We start from the raw sequence: 21,420 nt of genomic DNA, 5'->3' as shown, positions 1-21,420 counted from the left end.
ATCCTGAGGGGGGGGGGTTGGAAGTGCTGACAGTACCAGGCTGAGCGATGGGCACAGACACGAGCGCAAAGATGGACGACTTGGATGATTGGCTGCTTTTATACTCGGAGGGAGGAGCTTCTGAAGGCCGGCCGTGCTTCAAGTTTCTTACATTGTTTGCAAACGAGACTTTGTGTTGCGTTTCAAAGCAACAAAGAGAGCTTCAGATAAGTGCATTCACTACACTGCATGTCATAGAAACACAAGAAACAGTAAGACAGACCTTGAGAGTTCATGAGCAGTGATGATAACACCACACAGTGCTTGTTATAGTACGTCAAACAGGACATGATAAATGACACAGCAGCAGATTCCTGAGTCCAAACATTCAGAGAAGCTTCACTGTCACCTCCTCAGACGATGAGACGTCGTCATTCAGAGATACGACGATAGAAAAACCTTCCCCATTAAAACTTCCTGATTTATTCCTTCACCACTCCCAGGATTCCCGGAGCGTTTCCCCTCCTCATCCATGTTCAACGTGACACTGTATTAATTAAGAGGGATACTCGCAGATTGCTCTATAAATCATTTTCCTTCACGTTTTCACGCCTGGTCTAACATTGGCAATTTGCATCTTGTTCCCCTCATAGCGGCGTTACACCTCTCTGAAGGCTTCATTGTCACGTCTCCTCAGAGCGGTGGTTTTACAGTAGACGGATGGATGACGGTGCTGACTCACTCCTCAACATGATGGGCTTTAAGAGGCAGCTTGGTCGGGTCAGAGCAAATCTGAGATCTCAAGACAAAACAATGTATGGTGGAGCTGAATGAGCTGCTGGTGTCTTGTCACACAGCAAGGATGTATGAAACATGTCATAAAACCATGACTCCCAACAACACCGTGCATCTAAAAGACCCAAAAATACATCAGTTTATAGATGCTTTTGAAAGTGTGGAATATTCTAGATGTGATTTTGAGCCCATGTGGTGACTTCCACTACAGAGTCAAGAGTAAGAGTGATTTAAAGGCCATGCAGTGACTTCCACTACAGAGTCAGTCCTTTTTGGAAGTGATTTTGAGCCCATGCGGTGACTTCCTCTACAGAGTCAAGGTTTTTTGAGGGGATTTTGAGCCCATGCAGTGACTTCCACTACAGAGTCAAGGTTTCTGGAGGTGATTTTGAGCCCATGCGGTGACTTCCACTACAGAGTCAAGGTTTCTTGAGGGGATTTTGAGCCCATGCGGTGACTTCCACTACAGAGTCAAGGTTTCTTGAGGTGATTTTGAGCCCATGTGGTGACTTCCACTACAGAGTCAGCGGTTTTCAGGAGTGATTTTGAGCCCATGTGGTGACTTCCACTACAGAGTCAGCGGTTTTCAGGAGTGATTTTAAGGCCATGCAGTGACTTCCACTACAGAGTCAGTCCTTTTTGGAGGTGATTTTGAGCCCATGCAGTGACTTCCACTACAGAGTCAAGGTTTCTGGAGGTGATTTTGAGCCCATGCGGTGACTTCCACTACAGAGTCAAGGTTTCTTGAGGGGATTTTGAGCCCATGTGGTGACTTACACTACAGAGTCAAGAGTAAGAGTGATTTTAAGGCCATGCAGTGACTTCCACTACAGAGTCAGTCCTTTTTGGAGGTGATTTTGAGCCCATGCAGTGACTTCCACTACAGAGTCATGGTTTCTTGAGGGGATTTTGAGCCCATGCAGTGACTTCCACTACAGAGTCAATAGTGACAGTGGTTTTTAGCCCATGTGGTGACTTCCACTACAGAGTCAGTGGTTCTTCCTGGTGTCTTATGATCCAGAGTGAGATACTGTATATGTGTGTGTTCTTGTGTGTGTGCATTAATTGTGTTGTCAGCAGACCTCACAGCTTCGTTTCATCCTCCGATCACATGAGAAAGCTTTCCCTTCTTTTCTCTTTTCACAATATCGCTTATTAAATCGTGGTTCCAGCTCTCTTTAGATCTGAACCTCACGTCGGTGTGAAGACAAAGGCCCGAATCAGACCGCTTTGTTATTTCAGCCACTCATGTGATCAGCACTCGACACCAAAGGGCCGCTCCTCGCCCCGCCTCTCCCCCCTTTTCTATCCTCTGTGGAGCGACACAGAGAGAGTCTGTTTCCCGAGAAACAAAGGTCAGTGTCCTGTGTCGTCACATTTTCAACTCGCAGGACGAATCTTGAAAGAGGGAAAGAAAAAAAGGGGGGGCAGCAAACAAACAGCTTTTGTTTCCGTGAAAACAAGACGGCGTTTGTTGTTGCTCTGCGGGCTGTGATGTCATCGTCATGGATCATCCTCTGTGTGACCTCTGCTCGAACATCTTCATCAGGAGCTGCACACCAATTAGAGGACTGATTTCGTGTCACTCCCACTCATCCTCCCCCCTCTCGCACCAACACGCATGTTTCCATCTGATATCACCGAAATAGATCTGTGATTTCTCTGCTCTCTGAACCTCGTCTGTTTCCTTTAACTCAAAGACCCAACGCTCGCTGCTGCAGCTTCATGATCCTCTCATTATGTGTGGCAGCAGTTAAAGTTATTATACATAGAGCTGGGCGATATTCAAAAAGATGTTACCACCATAGATCAGTTGATATTCATAATTATCACAAATAATGCAGATTTTTGCTCCCAAAAACCAGTGACTTCCACTACAGAGTCACTGGTTTTGAGCCTATGCAGTGACTTCCACTACAGAGTCACTGGTTTTGAGCCTATGCAGTGACTTCCACTATGGAGTTAGTGATTTTGAGCCCATGCAGTGACTTCCACTACAGAGTCACTGGTTTTGAGCCCATGCAGTGACTTCCACTATGGAGTCATTGATTTTGAGCCCATGCAGTGACTTCCATCACAGAGTCACTGGTTTTGAGCCAATGCAGTGACTTCCACTATGGAGTTAGTGATTTTGAGCCCATGCAGTGACTTCCACTACAGAGTCACTGGTTTTGAGCCCATGCAGTGACTTCCATCACAGAGTCACTGGTTTTGAGCCAATGCAGTGACTTCCACTATGGAGTTAGTGATTTTGAGCCCATGCAGTGACTTCCACTACAGAGTCACTGGTTTTGAGCCCATGCAGTGACTTCCACTATGGAGTTAGTGATTTTGAGCCCATGCAGTGACTTCCACTACAGAGTCACTGGTTTTGAGCCCATGCAGTGACTTCCACTATGGAGTTAGTGATTTTGAGCCCATGCAGTGACTTCCACTACAGAGTCACTGGTTTTGAGCCCATGCAGTGACTTCCATCACAGAGTCACTGGTTTTGAGCCAATGCAGTGACTTCCACTATGGAGTCATTGATTTTGAGCCCATGCAGTGACTTCCACTATGGAGTCATTGATTTTGAGCCCATGCAGTGACTTCCACTATGGAGTTAGTGATTTTGAGCCCATGCAGTGACTTCCATCACAGAGTCACTGGTTTTCGGGTCGGATTTTGAGCCCATGCAGTGACTTCCACTACAGAGTCACAGGTTTTGAGCCCATGCAGTGACTTCCACTACAGAGTCACTGGTTTTGAGCCCATGCAGTGACTTCCACTACAGAGTCACAGGTTTTGAGCCCATGCAGTGACTTCCATTACAGAGTCACTGGTTTTGAGCCCATGCAGTGACTTCCACTACAGAGTCACTGGTTTTGAGCCCATGCAGTGACTTCCACTACAGAGTCACTGGTTTTGAGCCCATGCAGTGACTTCCACTACAGAGTCACTGGTTTTGAGCCCATGCAGTGACTTCCACTACAGAGTCACTGGTTTTGAGCCCATGCAGTGACTTCCACAACAGAGTCACTGGTTTTGAGCCCATGCAGTGACTTCCATAGCAGAGTCACATGTTTTGAGCCCATGCAGTGACTTCCACTACAGAGTCACTGGTTTTGAGCCCATGCAGTGACTTCCACTACAGAGTCACTGGTTTTGAGCCCATGCAGTGACTTCCACTACAGAGTCACTGGTTTTGAGCCCATGCAGTGACTTCCACTACAGAGTCACTGGTTTTGAGCCCATGCAGTGACTTCCACTACAGAGTCACTGGTTTTGAGCCCATGCAGTGACTTCCACTACAGAGTCACAGGTTTTGAGCCCATGCAGTGACTTCCATAGCAGAGTCACTGGTTTTTGGGTCTGATTTTAAGCCCATGTGGTGACTTCCATTACAGACTCAAAGGTGGGAGTGAATTTAAGCCCATGCCGTGACTTCTGCGACTTGATTGGCTGTTCGTCATCGTCTTCTTCTTCTCTTTAAAGTTGGGTGGTAAGAAGAGCTGAAGGTACATTGGCGCCCCCTCTCTTTCTAGTGGCTGGTGGGTGTAATTGCAGGTTTAATTAAATATTTATCTAACATTGGTTTTATTTGTATGATGATAATCGTTTTATCGCCCAGCCCTAATTATTCTACATGAAAGCAGGTTGCCGTTTTAAAGCTGATGGCAAAATAAGAGCCATTAAGTTACGGTGTGATTTATAATCCTCGTCCATCAAAGCAGTCGTTAGTGTCGGCCATGTTTAGATGCTTTAACGTTGAGGAATACTATAAATGAGCATCAGCTGTGCGCCCCAAACAGGCCCCCCCTAATGTGATGATGTAACCCTCATGATGGATGCAGCAGCCGTCGGCCTTGAGCTGCTCCGAATGTTTTACTCCCTGAAGGCCTCGCAGCTTAAACGGGCCGAAGCGGACCAAGCAGCGTCCTGCAATTAATCCTGGCCTCGTAACAAGATGACAAGCTTTCATTCGAACGGCAAATACAGCAGGTGTGTTATTATGGCGGGGGCCAGGTGTTAATGAGAGTGTAGCTCAGTTATCATCATTATGAGCCACCTTTACCTGAGATTAAAAACACAAACAGTGAGCTCAGGATGGGATTACTGCGCTCAGCTTACTGACACAGAAGCAGAGGTGGACTGAAGAGGATGTGCTCTCACGTTTTCTGTGTACTGTAAGTTGGACGTTTGGTGAAACATACACTCTGTGCTGTTTCCAGAAACCCTTCCAGTGTTATGTTAATCAGATTATAAAATGAGCTCGTACTGCAGGACGGCCGCTGACCTGCTTTGAATACAATACACAAAGCGACGCAGGGAGGTTAAGGATTACATAACCGCACGTTGCTCCTGAGTCATATTACGTCTTTGATTCATTAAATTGTGATTAGCCGTAAGGGGTGCAGGATCAGCTGAGAACACCATGATTCAAGAGATTGCGCAACTTGCAGATTTCATGAGATTTGTCGGCGTTGCCTCACTCAGAGAAGAAGGAATGCAGCGGTGAGTCAGCGTGAGGCCGAGGTCGGATTATACAAGGTGATGTTTCACAGGAGGAGTTCACGTCATCCGAGCATGTGCAGAGAGTGTGTGAGCTCTCAAATTCCTTATGAGTGACTGGAGTCGGGTTTGACTGTAAGGAAGTTAGCTTCAGTGTTTCTCAGAAAGTTGATGTGGGGAGGGATCTGGTTTCTGTTCGCAGCAGTCAGGAGCAGCAACAGGGAATCTGGGCCCCTTGAAAAACCATCAAACTGGGCCCTATCGCTTCACGACTTCCCTAAATGTGTGAGGGTTTCTGTCATGAGCTCGTTTTAACTTTCCTCCCCTGGAAACAGCTATCAGGTGTTTCTGGAGAATTCAAACCTGTTCTCATCACCGCTGCACCAGTAGGGAATAAAACCAGACTTTAAAGGTCCACTTATGAGGTTCTAGGGTGACTAAGAGCATGTTATGTTAAATTGGAGGTGATAACTGTTGCTGTTTGTCATGCAGCAATTATTACAAAGAAGAAAAGAGAGGGGAGGTTGGAGGAGATGGAAAGTACGGTCGATTCACAGTTGATTTACGGTTAATTTATGGTTGACCTACGGTTGATTTAAGGTCAATATAAAGTCAATATATACTGTGGATTGAAGGCTGATTTACTGACAATCTACAGTGCATTTACAGTCGATATAATAGATTTACTGTCAATATACTGTCGATTTATGGTCAGTTTACGGCCAAGATAGTTGATTTACGGTTGATTTACGGTCAATATACGGTCGATTTACGGTTCATACAGTAGATTCACAAAATAAGGTTGATTTACAGTCAATATGCAGTTAATTTACGGTCGATTTACAGTCATTATACAGTCGATTTACGGTCGATTCACGGTAAATATACGGTTGATTAAGAGTTGATATTGTAGATTCACAAAATACGGTTGATTTATGGTTGATATAGTAGATTCGTGGTCAATATACGGTCGATTAATGGTCAATATACAGTTGATTAACAGTTGATATTGTAGATTTACAAAATACGGTTGATTTACGGTCAATATGCAGTTAATTTACGGTCGATTTACACTCATTATACAGTCGATTTACGGTCGATTCATGGTCAATATACGGTTGATTTAAGGTCAATATACAGTCGATAGACAGGCAATATACGGTTGATTTACGGTTGATAAAGTAGATTCACAGTCATTATACGGTCGATTCATGGTTGATTCACGGTCAATATAAAGTCAATTTACAGTAAATTTACAGTTTATTTACAGTCGATATATATATGGTAAATTCACACATTTACGGCCGATTTACCGTAGATATACGGTCGGAAATTTATGCAGGAAATACGAAGCTGCCCAATCGACCAATCACAGGGCTTGTGGTCTGCATTATTTCAACACATAGTTAAATTTTGGAGGAGGTGCACATCAGGCTACGTGTGTAAGCTTCTGTGTTTAAACAGGGCTAGACTGACTTACGTCGTAAGACAGCTACAGAAGGGACTCTGAAGAGTTTGGCCGTTTTCGTGTAAAAAAAAACGTGAGAAATTTGTGATTTATTCACCGTTTTCGTGTAAACAGCCAAGCTTTCCATCCAACGAACAACTTTGACTGAAATCCCAGAGAAAGGCTGTGTGTGACAGAAAGTTGTTTTTCTGAATCAGTCTGAAACACTCCGATCGACTAACGATGTTTTCAGCAAGTTTACTCTTTCCGTTTTCTCCTCAGATTCCTGCAGAGAGTTTGTTTGCAGCGTGACTCGTTTCGGATCACAGAGTTTCTTTCTGGATTTGTATTTTTATTGATTTGCCGCCTGTTTCTTTTACTGAAACCTCCGGCTGCTGCCGCCTGTTTGCCCTTTGTGGCGTCTGTAAATGTGGATCAATGGAACAAGCTGACAAAGGGGTGGCACCTCTTCATTTTTTGCTTTTTCAAAGACGTTACTGTGCCGTTTGGAAAGCAGAATTTAAGTTCACTGGAAACAGATTTCTGACCGTTCACTACAGGACAAAATAACTCTTCTTTCCAACGAGCCTCTGCAGCCACATCGGGCCCGAACACATCATCTCGCTGCCCCTCAACACAACAAAATGTGTTATGTCAGCGTGCAGAGGAGCAGCGGTAAATTGGGAGCAGAAATGTACAAAGAGGTGTGGAGGAGGAGGAGGGGGCGACTCTGAGATTCGGGCTGTACCTGAGGCATGGAGGGGTACATCATTATTCAGAGCAGAGCTTTGATGTGGAGGCTGGGTGGATCTCAGAGAGCAGGCGAGAAGCAGTTCTAATTAAAACAGTAACAATGCAGCCGAGTCGCCCTGCAGAAACGGGGGCTTTGAAGAGTCACTGAATGCCCCATTTAGAGCCGGCTGCCCACAGATAACAGCACGTATCACAATGACGGACTCCCAGGCCTCTGTCGCAAACTCTGTACTTTCTGCCACATTTCATGAAGCGTTTCTCTCCGTGTGTGTGTGTGTGTGTGTGTGTGTGTGAAGAGTTCTCCGTGTCCTACTTTCGGGGTTCTTTGGTGGCGTTGTGGGCCTGACAGCAGTGACAGATTGAGATGGGCTGCTGGTGCTCAGAGGCCAGCCCAAGACAGGAAAGCCTGGGGGATCTGTGTATGACAGGTAGGCAGAGCAGGGACTGAACTTCATTAGAACTGCTGCAGAGAGGAGCTTTGAATATCAGATTAGAGTCCCCCGTCAACACCGGGGAAGTTTTTATAATTACACTGTGGTGCGTTTACGTTAAAGGAGGTAAAGTTTCTGCAGCACGTTCAGAGTGGAGTGAAATATATCTGACTTTTCCTGAACAAACCAAACTCAGCGGACAGTTTCTTCTTTGTCCGTGGAGCGTGTTTACTCCTCATATCTGAAAGGCCTGAGTGGGCTGAGTGATGCTCTGAGACAGTCTCAGTTCAAAGACAACGTCTGCACACAGAGAGGGCTCTAATTTTAAACTTGGAGACAGAGGAGCTCATGAAACGGCTCTCCACCCGACTGCAGCTCAATTATTCATCAGCACGAGAAGTCTCTCAACTAAAAAGCCTGACACGTTATTCATCCCCCCTGCCCACGCTGTTCCTTCTTCTCCCGTGCTTTCATTCAGACACAAAATCAGACGCCTACACACGGACAAAACTCTCCACCTGACCCTCGTCCTGAACCAAAGCGTGACCTTCACAAACACAGAGAGGCTTTGATGGAGTCAGGTAAAAATCACACATTGTACTCAGCAGTCTCACAGAGTCAGGTTTATAAATGCAGTCGTTTTATTCTCCCTGACTTCAACAGGTTTTTATGTTTTTAAAAGAAATGCTGAAAAATGGGGCTTCACTTACCCCAGAAACTACACCTTTTTAAAATACAACATTTAAGAATCAGTGATGATTGATATTTTTTTTTCTGATGATCGTGTTTTTTTATCAAAGTTATCAGGAAAATATTTTATTTGAATCATTATTTTTTTCTCTGCTGAAAGCTCTGATCCAAATCTGTTTTATTTTTAAAGTCCTGACAGCAGCCACATTTAAACCAGGGGTTCTCAAACTTTTTGGAGCCAGGGTCCCCTTACAGGTGAGATAATGGTCCAAGGACCCCCTCATAATTGTAACACAGATTAAACACATTAGTGATGTGTCATGATCAAAAGCTGCGGCTCTGAGAGTCGATGCTTTATAGTGAATCAGAAGAGCCGGCTCACATCCAGAGAGAGCCGACTCCCAGTTTGTTCCTTTCCCTGCTTAGCTCTCTCAGTGCTCAGCCCCAGCTCTGCTCACAGCAGAACTTTGGTTTGATTGGTCAGCATGGCGGCCATGGGGCCAATCACATGTGAGGATATAGGATACAGGTGATGGAGGGGAGGCTGTGTATCGTGGCTTCATCTGTTCCTTCTGAGAGGGTTAGGGTTAGGGTTCTTCTCAAAGACCGGGCAAATACTCACTGAGAGGAGAAATCAGATCAGCCCATCCAAGCTGAGGACATTAATAATGGTTTTGGTTCTGTTTGCTTGAGTTTGGTTCTGGTTCTGGTTCAGCTCTGGTTAAGCGCTGGTTCCGTTCTGGTCCGTTTGCTTGGGTTTGGTTCTGGTTCTGTTTGCTTGAGTTTGGTTCTGGTTCTGGTTCGGCTCTGGTTCGGTCCTGGTTCGGTTCTGGTTCGGTTCTGGTTCGGTCCTGGTTCCGGTTCCGGTCCGGTCCTGGTTCGGTTCCGGTTCGGTTCCGGTTCGGTTCTGGTTCGGTCCTGGTTCGGTCCTGGTTCGGTTCTGGTTCGGTTCTGGTTCAGCTCTGGTTCTGTTCTGGTTCCGTTTGCTTGAGTTTGGTTCTGGTTCGGCTCTGGTTCTGTTCTGGTTCCGTTTGCTTGAGTTTGGTTCTGGTTCAGTTCTGGTTCTGTTCTGGTTCCGTTTGCTTGAGTTTGGTTCTGGTTCGGCTCTGGTTCGGTTCTGGTTCGGTTCCGGTTCGGTTCTGGTTCGGTTCTGGTTCGATCCTGGTTCGGTTCTAGTTCGGTTCTGGTTCGGTCCTGGTTCGGTTCTGGTTCGGTTCTGGTTCGGTCCTGGTTCGGTTCCGGTTCGGTTCTGGTTCGGTGCTGGTTCGGTTTGCTTGGGTTTGGTTCTGGCTCTGTTTGCTTGAGTTTGGGTTCTGGTTCTGGTTCGGCTCTGGTTCGGTTGTGGTTCGGTCCTTGTTCGGTTCTGGTTCGGTCCTGGTTCGGTTCCGGTTCGTTTCTGGTCCGGTCCTGGTTCGATTCTGGTTTGGTTCTAGTTCGGACCCTAACCCCAACCCCAACCCTAATCCTAACCCTAACCCTAACCCTAATCCTAACCCTAACCCTAATCCTAACCCTAACCCTAACCCTAATCATAAACCTAATCCTAATCCTAACCCTAACCCTAATCCTAACCCTAACCCTAATCCTAACCCTAACCCTAACCCTAATCATAAACCTAACCCTAACCCCAACCCCAACCCTAATCCTAACCCTAACCCTAACCCTAATCCTAACCCTAACCCTAATCCTAACCCTAACCCTAACCCTAATCCTAACCCTAACCCTAACCCTAACCCTAATCATAAACCTAATTCTAACCCTAACCCTAACCCTAACCCTAATCCTAACCCTAATCCTAACCCTAACCCTAACCCTAATCATAAACCTAATCCTAATCCTAACCCTAATCCTAACCCTAACCCTAACCCTAACCCTAATCATAAACCTAATCCTAATCCTAACCCTAACCCTAATCCTAACCCTAACCCTAACCCTAATCCTAACCCTAACCCTAACCCTAATCCTAACCCTAACCCTAACCCTAACCCTAACCCTAATCATAACCCTAACCCTAACCCTAACCCTAACCCTAACCCTAATCCCAACCCCAACCCCAACCCCAACCCTAACCCTAACCCTAACCCTAATCCTAACCCTAACCCTAATCCTAACCCTAATCATAACCCTAACCCTAACCCTAGTCATAACCCTAACCCTAACCCTAATCCTAACCCTAACCCTTACCCTAACCCTAACCCTAACCCTAATCCTAACCCTAATCATAACCCTAACCCTAACCCTAATCCTAACCCTAACCCTAATCCTAACCCTTACCCTAACCCTAACCCTAATCCTAACCCTAATCATAACCCTAACCCTAACCCTAACCCTAATCCTAACTCTAACCCTAATCCTAACCCTAACCCTAATCCTAACCCTAACCCTAACCCTAACCCTAATCCTAATCCTAACCCTAACCCTAACCCTAACCCTAACCCTAACCCTAGTCCTAACCCTAACCCTAACCCTAACCCTAACCCTAACCCTAATCCTAACCCTAACCCTAACCCTAACCCTAACCCTAACCCTAACCCTAATCCTAACCCTAACCCTAACCCTAACCCTAATCCTAACCCTAACCCTAACCCTAACCCTAGTCCTAACCCTAACCCTAACCCTAACCCTAGTCCTAACCCTAGTCCTAACCCTAATCCTAACCCTAATCCTAACCCTAACCCTAACCCTAACCCTAACTCTAACCCTAACCCTAACCCTAATCCTAACCCTAACCCTAACCCTAACCCTAATCCTAATCCTAGTCCTAACCCTAACCCTAACCCTAACCCTAATCCTAACCCTAACCCTAATCATAACCCTAACCCTAATCCTAACCCTAACCCTAACCCTAGTCCTAACTCTAGTCCTAATCCTAACCCTAATCCTAACCCTAACCCTAACCCTAATCCTAACCCTAGGACAAACCAGCACCCTGAGTCTTATTTTGAAAATCATAATTGGGTCATGTTTTGTTGTAAATATTTTATAACTTCATTTATTTTTAGTAACCAAAACTGCAGCCACATTTACTCCCACTGATTTTTTAATATTGAACATCACGTCGTGGTATTGAGATTTATTCTGTGGACTCAAAGTGTGTCAAGGTGTCGATCGTGACTTTAAACTTTGTGTAGTTTATCAGACACGAGACTCTGCTCCTCTTCTTCTGCTGCAAACTCTCTCCTTCCTGTGAGAGTGAATGACTTGATTTAGGCGTGGATGCTTCTCCTGCTGACTCAGTCTCTGTTTGGAAAGAGCTGCAGCGGGCGTCTTCTCCCACAGATGACCGGTCATGTGACGCCGAGCTGACTCCTCGTCAGCTGGTGATGTAATCAGAGAAATAACAGAACACAGTAAAGTTTGTTTACTCTCATAAAACAGACCTGACTCCTCCAGGGCTGTAAACTCTCTGTTGCTCATGGAGGACACAGCTGAGTGGGATTGTTTTATTTTGATTACAGCAGAGTAAACATTTCACTATTACTTCAACATCATCATCATCATCACTCAGTAGGAGTCTGCTGATAAAGACTCATTATTTACCAAAGCAGCAACCTACACGGATGAAAAATGAAGCCAATGCAGCAATAATGCCAAAAACTGCAGCTCCCCAAATGTCCACTGGAGGCTGGTCCCAAAGGTGAGTCATTCCCCATAGAACCCCATGTTAAAAGACAAACTTTACAGCAGAGTTAAACACGTTTACAGCCTGGTACATTAACAGTTTTAGTCTCTCTGGGTCATTTCTCTCTTCATGAATACTGATGTTTAACTTTTAGACATATTTTATTAATCCCCAAGGGATTTTTGGTGCTTGAAAGTCAGGCATCTTCATATCTTAAAGAGCTCATAGTGCCCTATAACCCCTCTAGAACACTACGCTCCCAACATGCAGGCCTGCTCATCGTACCTACAGTCTCTAAAAGTAGTATGGGAGGTAGAGCCTTCAGTTATCAGGCCCCTCTCTTTTGGAATCATCTACCAGTCAGGGTCCAGGAGGCAGACACCATCTCTACTTCAAACTTTTCTTTTTGATAAAGCTTATAGTTAGAGCTGGATCAGGCTTGGACCAGCTCTTAGTTATGCTGCTATAGGCTTAGACTGACACACTGGGATCCTGTCTTTCCCTCTCTCTCCTCTCTCTGCCTGTCTCTTACTTTAACTCTTCCTGTCCCATTAAAGTTACTAACCATAGACCTTTCTGGAGTCCCTGAGCTCCCTTGTCTCGTAGGTTCCTCTGGATCTCTGCTTGATATATTAAAGAAAGGCCCCTGATCTTAAAAACTTGGTCTAAGTGTTTAATAGTGCATGTTGAGTTTCTTCAGGATATAAACAGGAGACAGAGTTGCTGAAAGAAACACTTCTTCAACAGTTGGTTCAATTTTCAGGGTTTGAAAACATAGCAGCCGGTAAACAGCAGATATTTGAGTCCCTCTCTGCCTCAGCCTGACAGGCCGGCTGTAACCGGTTGCTAAGCTATTGGACAAACACTGTTTGAAGAGGACTTTAGCAAACAGACCTTTCGACCTCCTGTCCAGAGCTGACATATATCCAACCAGGAAACATCTCGTAAATCACCTCAATCTCTGCAGCCAATGTTCCCGAGCAACAACAATCACAGCTTTTCTTCTCTGGTGTCAGATGCTAAAGTTAGCCTGCGAAGCCTTATCTCCAAACAACACCACACCTGACTGTCTTTAGCTCGCCCTATCTCTCTCTACATGATCTACAGCACCTGCTGCCTGTCACAGATAGACTGAGCCCGCACTAAATCCATCGCTCTGTCCACATTAACGCAAACACGCCACAGAGTTCAGCAGCATTCTGTGCTGTGACGGGGAAATCGATGATGAATCTCAGATTCATAATGAAAAACGTTGGAGGAAGCTCGTCCTGCAGAGCAATAATACTGAGGATGCGTTATTGTATTTTCTCCATTGATCCCTGGATTTATGCTCACACACTTGGGTTTGTTGACCGCGGCTGAAAACAACTACGATGTGTCCAGCATGGTGAGGGAGACGTTTGAGAATCAGCTTCTTAAAGGGTTTGAACAAACATGGAGAGACGCGTCCACGTCTGCAGGAAACATGAAAACACGGCCTCAGCGTCGGTTTGTCCGCCTGTCTGGACAAGTTTTATGTGTCATGATCACAGCAGGTGTAAATCCACTCCCACATTACCTGAGGTTGCTCTGCTGAGGCCACACAGGGACCTTCAGCTGTAAACCTTTAACACCCGACAGGTTCAGACGGCTGCAGAGACGCATCAGACTGAGGCTGAGCCGAGCAGGAACCTGAGGCTCAGTCACACAGGACATCAATCAATGTACTCTATGTTCTATTATTAACAAAGACCCAACATCAAGACCGGATAAGATCCAGTCCCATCTTACAGACAGGACTCAGTCTGATCTCATCTTAATCCACCATGAGCAGAGCACTTTGCAGCATTTAGCAAGTTACAGTGGCAAAGACAAACTTCCTTTAACAGGCAGAAACCTCCAGCAGGACCGGACTCATGTTAGACACACATCTGCTGAGACCGTGTTGGAGAGAGGGATAGAGGGACATGAAGAGAGAGAGAGATGAGAGTGGGGAGACGGATAGTAGTAGTTGTAGCAGCTGGAGTTTGGCACGTCCACAGCAGCAGGCCGTCTACGGCAGAGATCCAGAAACCTCCAGCAGGACCAGACTCATGTTAGACGCACGTCTGCTGAGACATCACTAACCTTTACCTTTAGCCTCCCTCAGTCTTGGTTTCAAGGTCTCTCTTGTTAATAAATTCAAAGTCTGCTAAAACATGTTTCTACAACAAACATTATGAATAGTGTCTCAAAAATCCTGCCCTGGGGCGCTGGTGGCCTAGCGGTCTAAGCGCCCCACATACAGAGGCTACAGTCCTCTTCGCAGGGGTCACCATTTCGATTCCTGGCCGTGACCATTTCCTGCATGTCTTCCCTCGCTCTCTACTCCCCACATTACCTGTCTCTCTCTAGCTGTCCTATAAAATAAAGGCAAAAAAAGCCCCAAAATATAATCCTGCCCTGACCCCGCCTCCTCCATACGAACAGATGGGACATGAGTCAAACTTTAAAATCCAAATACACGGCTAATGAATGTTCCTTAAACACGGTTTCTGTCTTTGTAGTTAGTTCTTATCACCAAGTGTTCACTTCCCTGTCAAGTTCAGTTTGAATAAGTTATTTAGTGTTAAGAAGAGGGGGTATGACATCATGATTGACAGCTCTATTGACCAATGAGGCTTCTGAAGTGTTGTGTGAACCTGATTTTCAGAGAAGAGGACCCAAAGTTTAAATATCTTTGTTATTTTATGTCTTGATTGTAAACTCTGATGAAGATACAGGGTAACAAAGAGGGACAGCATACTGAATGGTCACTTGTCAGATTTCCATCATGGGGAAGGCTGAGGTCATGGATAATGTCCCCTCTTATCTCTCCACTCTGCGCCCGTCTGTGTAAATAGACTGTTTTTCTTTCCCTGAGTGGAAGGAGATAAAGTGCAGGACGTCGTGACGGGGACGGACACCAGGACACTCCACGGCTTCCTGGCAGCGTGGAAACATCAGTACACCCCCGCCCATCTCAGCACCGAGCCGTTATCTGCCGTCCGTCTGGCGTCCTGAAACAGAGCGTGCATCTCGGCCTTCTGCAAACATCTCATGACACGATTCGCCCGCTTAGACGTTCGTGTCGCCGCTCCATTTAAAACTCTTTTGATGTCTCGCTCTTGTTTTCGGCGCTGCAGGAGTTCATCCAGAGTTTTTTTTCTTTTTCCCAGTGCAAGTTTATTTTCCCTGTGTCGAATCTCATGATGCTGTGGTTAAAAAAAAAAAAGCATCATCCCTTTAGAAGCTGAACACAGCGCCAGGCAAACTAAGTCTTTAGCCACAGGCGATGAGGGCCTGAAACTTCTCTTTTGCTCTGTGAAATAAGCGAAACCCAAAAGATGCAGCATCAATTATTCAGCCTCCCTGCACCAGTCAGACTCTCTGATTATGACCGGAGGTGCTGGTGTTGGTATCAGGAAGGTTGCAGAGTCGGCATGACAGAGGTTCGGGCTCTAATATGTTTGCTGCTGAGAGAAATGTGCCTGAGCGATGTGTAAGCTGCCTGCAGGGCGTCACGATGAACGGTAATCACTCATCTGAAGGGAATGCAGCTATTTCATGAGCTGCTCCCTGCACAGGAGACAGACGGGAAACGACTCGTCTCATTATTTTGTGAATGACATTGATGGTCATTTAGGTTCACTGCTTTAAACTCATGTACGGACAGAGGTGTGTTTATGTTCTGGTGCATGCATTGTGATTATCTTTGGTTTCTGCATGCATCGTTGCGTCCTGCATGAGAAAGTGAGTTTGTTGTTGTTGTGTTCGTTGCAGGATAAAGTGTTGCTGCATGTTTTTAAAAGAAGTGCCGATAGAGAGCCCCCTCAGTAAAAACAATAATATAACAATCTGTACTCCAGCTTCTCTCAAACTGTGACCTCATGTAACAGACAGCTGGATTAAGACAGAAACTCTGACACATGAAGCAGGGTGTTGGCCTCTGATTTGATTACAGGTGAGCAGGTTTGTCAGAGTCTGACTCTCAGCCAACACAAACAGTCTTCACCTGCAGAGGGCCGGGCCTGGAAAGCTTCCACTGACTTCGTGGAATTGTGCTAGTAGGGCGTATTTCTGAGGGGCGAACCCAACGCAGTCATCTTTGTTTTGTTGGTGCAGAACATAAAAATACCTCTGAGCGCGAGTCACGTTATCGCTGCGGTCTTTGTGTAACAGCATAACGTGTCGTGTTGCAACAGCTGCTCTGACACACTTGGAGCAGCGGTGAGTCAGCCAAAGGTGGATTTGATTGAGATATAAATTTACAGCCTGTAATGATGACAACAACCTCGGGCGAATAATTATACGCTGGCAGAGGCATCACTTTGTTTTGATTTGATTTACGTTCATGATCATTTAGTATGAGACACAAACAGAACATAAAAGTTAATAAATGACAGCGCACGAGACGGCTACATCACAACACAGGACGGGTGTTACTCACGACGGCAGATAACGTCTGACCTTTAAACCTGAGAAACCGTCACTGTAAAAGCCTCTGCACTGTTTCTGGGATAACGTAGCTTCTACAAGGTGCTCTGATTCGGCTCCTGTGGTGATGTCATGACAGGCAAGAACCCCCAAATATTAATGTATCATTCAGAGACTTCCTGGATCCTGGATCCTGTGTAGTGTTCTGGTGTGAGTTCTCCTGGAGCGCTCGCCATGTTTAATTTGGTGTTTTTCCACCTCTACATTCCTCTGCACCCTCGTCACTATGACAACATTTAGAGCAGCCAATCAGAGCAGTGCCTCATCATCATGGAACCCCTGCCCACTCAGATCACAGCAGAGGCTGCCGATCCTCTGAACCTCTGAATGAGGTTTCTGTTTTTATTTTTAATTTTGTACGGCTTGTTGTTGCCGATGTTAATTTGCACGCTCCTAGTTTTGCTTTAGTCAATAGTTAATAACAATCCGCCTAACACGGTGATCATCTGTTGTGATATTTGGACATTAAAGGGTTAATGTTAGCATTAAGTCACTTTGTGGCTAACATTAGCCCTCATAAACTTTTAATGTGAGATTTTCAAGTTCATTGTATTTTCAGATTATGAGTCAGATTATCAGGAAGCTGCGAACTCTTTGTTTGAACTATTCTTTAAATATTAATAACATCTGGTATTATCCCAGAACTTGAGCTTCCTTCCCTGAGAGTGACATCATAGAAAAATGGCCGCCGTGTGCACATGATCAAACATGAGCGTTCTGATCACTTCAGTTTCTTCTGGAGCGTTCACCATATTTAATTGGTTGTTTTTCCACCTCTGTACCCTCCCCCCTCTCAGACGACCTCGCCCACTCAGATCACAGCATGAGGTTAGAAACTGAGAGGCTGCAGATCCTGAATTCAGAACCTAGCTTAAGAGAGAACCAGGACTTGCTGTAAGCAGCTAATAATACCGTTATATGGGACTTGTAAAACTTCCTGCAAACACAGTTCTCTTTGGTCATAAAGTAAAAATAATAAATATATATTTCTTTATCTTATCTCTATTTTTTTTTTTACATCATGGCTTTTTGTTTTTAAAAATATATTTATTTATTGTTACATTTTTTCATCTTTGCATTTTCATTGTCATAATTTTTTTGTTTAAAGCTCCTGTCCAGGCAGTCAGGATGCTGAACTCTCACCCTGTTTTGCCCCCTCTTCCCATAGTGCCCCCTTCACAGACTTAACCCGGTCACTGACCCCCCCTAAATCAACGCTGAGGGTCTGAGAGAGAAACGCAATATCAAATCCTCAGCATGTCTGGTGCATACTGCAGTTTATTTGACAATAAAGAAAACTTTGAACTTTGAACTGTGGCGTTTTCCCCTGCATTCATTTTAAAACATCTTAATTAGTTCTTATGCTGCTTTATGACTCACAAAAGTCACAAAGTCACTTTTAAAGTTTGATTAATCCGTCACCAGGTCGGCTGAAGGGAAAGTGAGTTACAGTGTACTTCAGAAACAGCCTTTGTTTACATCTGTCCTAGTTCAAAACCACAGGCAGAGATAAGTTTGACCGTCATTTGACAACATGAGGAGATGTTTCGTTGCAAAATATTAGATATGCATGTGCGGGACAAATCCACAAAGAGATGACATGCACTGATATGACCACAGGGGGCGCCAAACATGTCACAAAGTGGTAGCGTTGAACAGAGGAAGGACGTTGCAGTAGTGTGTGGTATTTGCAAGTTTGCTCATCATTGCATCAATCCGGTTTGTTATCATGCAAACATTAAACAGTGCAGAGCTAAAGGTGGAGCATGATGTAAGTCATGATGCGAACTGTTGGCAGTGTTTTCCCGCCATTTGTATTCTTAACTTCCTGTGATAGTCGTCACAGGATGATACTCGAGTCGTAGTGAAGTAGGAGTTTGAGGTCCTCCATTGTTTCCATCACTGGTGTTACTGAATATGAAAAACAAATCCCCGTCCTGATGGTGGAAAGTTGCATCGTCAGTGAAGTCGTCCTTCCCGTGGCGTGGAAGTTGAACTGAAGTGTCGGCAGCGTTGGCAGGCGTGCACGGAGAGGGCCGCTCTGTGAAAACTGGCATGTTGATGCTTTCATGCCACTGTCACGCTGCTCACAAGGTGCCCCGGAGGAGTGTCACAACGCATTCTTCTCACTTAGCCGAGCATGTCCCTGTCACACTCCGGGTTGCTTTAGTCAGACGGCATTCCCCTCCTGCCATCTGTCCCCGGCGTAACAGTCGCATGCGATAGTTATTCAAGTCACCTCGGTTCATGCTTTTACTGCGAGGCAGCTGCACACCGCACTGATATGCTGATTCAACCAGAACACAGCAGGCCTCTTTTTTAATGCTGAGAGAGTCCGAATGATGGATTTAACTTGATCCAGGAAACATCACACATTACAAATGACAGCTGGGAGTCATAATAAGGATCACAGAGGAGCTTGAAGGGATAGTGAGATGGTTGAAAAAAGACACTTCTGAGAAACTGAAGAGCAGAGAGATCCAGAGTTACCTGGTGGAGCCTTCACTGCCTCACTGATCACTGCAGATTCACCCGCTGTCTTCACTTTTTAGAAGTTATTGGGCTTGAAGTGGATGCAGCATGTTTGGATTTTACAAAACTAACACTACGAACCAAACAACTCTCCCTGTCCCATTGAAGTTCCTAACCATAGACCCTTCTGGAGTCCCTGAGCTCCCTTGTCTCGTAGGTAGAACACTACACTCCCAACATGCAGGCCTGCTCATCATACCTAGAGACTCTATAAGTAGTATGGGAGGTAGAACCTTCAGTTATCAGGCCCCTCTCCTTTGGAATCATCTACCAGTCAGGGTCCAGGAGGCAGACACCCTCTCTACTTTTAAGAGTAGGCTTCAAACTTTCCTTTATGATAAAGCTTATAGTTAGAGCTGGATCAGGCTTGGACCAGCTCTTAGTTATGCTGCTATAGGCTTAGACTGACACACTGGGATCCTGTCTTTCCCTCTCTCTCCTCTCTCTGCCTGTCTCTTACTTTAACTCTTCCTGTCCCATTAAAGTTACTAACCATAGTCCTTTCTGGAGTCCCTGAGCTCCCTTGTCTCGTAGGTTCCTCTGGATCTCTGCTGCTGTGGACGTGCCAGACTCCAGCTGCTACAACTACTACTATCCGTCTCTCCACTATCATCTCTCTCTCTCTTCATCTCTCTCTATCCCTCTCTCCAACACGGTCTCAGCAGATGTGTGTCTAACATGAGTCTGGTCCTGCTGGAGGTTTCTGCCTGTTAAAGGAAGTTTGTCCTTGCCACTGAGGCACCTAACCCCAAAGTATTCAAGGCGCTGAGTGGTGTGCGTCCCCTTCAATGTGATGTCTCTCTTTGTTAGTATTTGGGCCTCTGTGTATGTGTGACTGTGGCATTGTGTGGTTGGCATATAATTGAGTAAAAGAGGAAGAGGAAGATCTCCTCCAGTCCTAACGTGTCAAACGATTACCCCACACCCCCACCCTGAGTGTTCCCCGCCTGGCACTGCCTGCTGTGACTCTGTTATTGGTACATTTGTTGTGTTGCGGTTTCCTAACCAACGTGTTTCACATCCTTCTTTCTCTCTCTCTCTCTCTCTCTCTCTCTCTCTCTCTCTCTCTCTCTCTCTCTCTCTCTCCAACAGTCGAGGAGCCACCACGTGGTTTGCTGCTCTCAGCATGGTTCCAGCTACGAGCTCACGCCCTCAGCAGGGTGGAGGTATGGAAGTCCTCCGTATTTTTGGGTGTGCAGTCACATGGACGCTGCTTCCATGTTTATGCAAATGCTGGCTTGTGTTTGTGTGATCACTGAGGCTTTCAGCTGCATGTCTGCTCTATAATGGGCATACCTTCAACCTCCATCTTTCCGCTCTTTAACAGCTGTTTAACATCTCTGCTACATTCATAACCACTTCCTTAAAATCTGCATCATAGCTCCGCCCACTTATGGGTCTCTTTGTTCTGGTTTTGAATGTTGAGTGTTGGCATTCGAGAGTCCAGACCTCGACGATACAACTCAACTCATTTTTGTTTCTCTATATAGAACCTTTCAAACATTCAAGCAGGCAGCCCAAAGTGAGAGACAGAAAACAGTAATATGTGAAATGATACAAGACTAAAATGAGGAGGAAAATAACATGAAATATTTAAAAAAATAATAATAATAAATTAGATAAATACCAGAAAATTAATTACATAAAAACATGACAATAAAATCAAGAAAATAAATCTTTACAGTAAAATAAAATCAGGTAAATACCACACAAATAAATGAATAAATTACAATAAAGTCAATACAATAAAATCATATGAATGCCAGAAAATTATAATGAAATTAAAATAAAAATGATGTTAAAACTATGATCATAATGATAATAACCCAGTCCAGGGCTATAAAGAAATGACTGCAATTTAAAAGCCAGGTTGAAAAGGTAAGTCTTTAGTTTACTTTTAAAAACAACAACACAAGTTTTTTTAGATTCAAAGCTTCATAAAGTATCGTTTTGACCATAATAAAGGAATATAAGACTCCTTAAAGCTTTCTTCCCAACTCAGTTCAGACATGAACAACGAGAAATTGCGCAATGTTAAAGGTGACATATCACACTTTTTTCATCAACATATATTGGTCTCTTTGAAATCAGATTTTGGTCTGCCTGAAAAGCCCTCTTCTTTATTCCTCATCAGAACAGTCTGTTTTCCCTCTGACCACGCCCCCTCCGGAAGTGGATGTGCCTCG

General features: G+C 45.1%; 1 long non-coding RNA gene across 1 annotated transcript in view; it reads left to right on the top strand.

Annotated features, from left to right (window-relative positions):
- Positions 1-8,815: 8,815 nt before the first annotated feature.
- Positions 8,816-21,420, top strand: part of LOC117811385 — a 39,829-nt gene continuing 27,224 nt past the window's right edge. The window contains exons 1-2 of the long non-coding RNA XR_004630992.1: positions 8,816-8,841; positions 20,327-20,400. This is a non-coding gene — a long non-coding RNA (uncharacterized LOC117811385). The remainder of the gene's footprint in view (positions 8,842-20,326; positions 20,401-21,420) is intronic.

The sequence above is a fragment of the Notolabrus celidotus genome, chromosome 4 (assembly GCF_009762535.1).
Source record: "Notolabrus celidotus isolate fNotCel1 chromosome 4, fNotCel1.pri, whole genome shotgun sequence".
In the NCBI taxonomy this organism is placed as follows: domain Eukaryota; kingdom Metazoa; phylum Chordata; class Actinopteri; order Labriformes; family Labridae; genus Notolabrus; species Notolabrus celidotus.
This window is presented reverse-complemented; position numbering and strand designations above follow the sequence as displayed.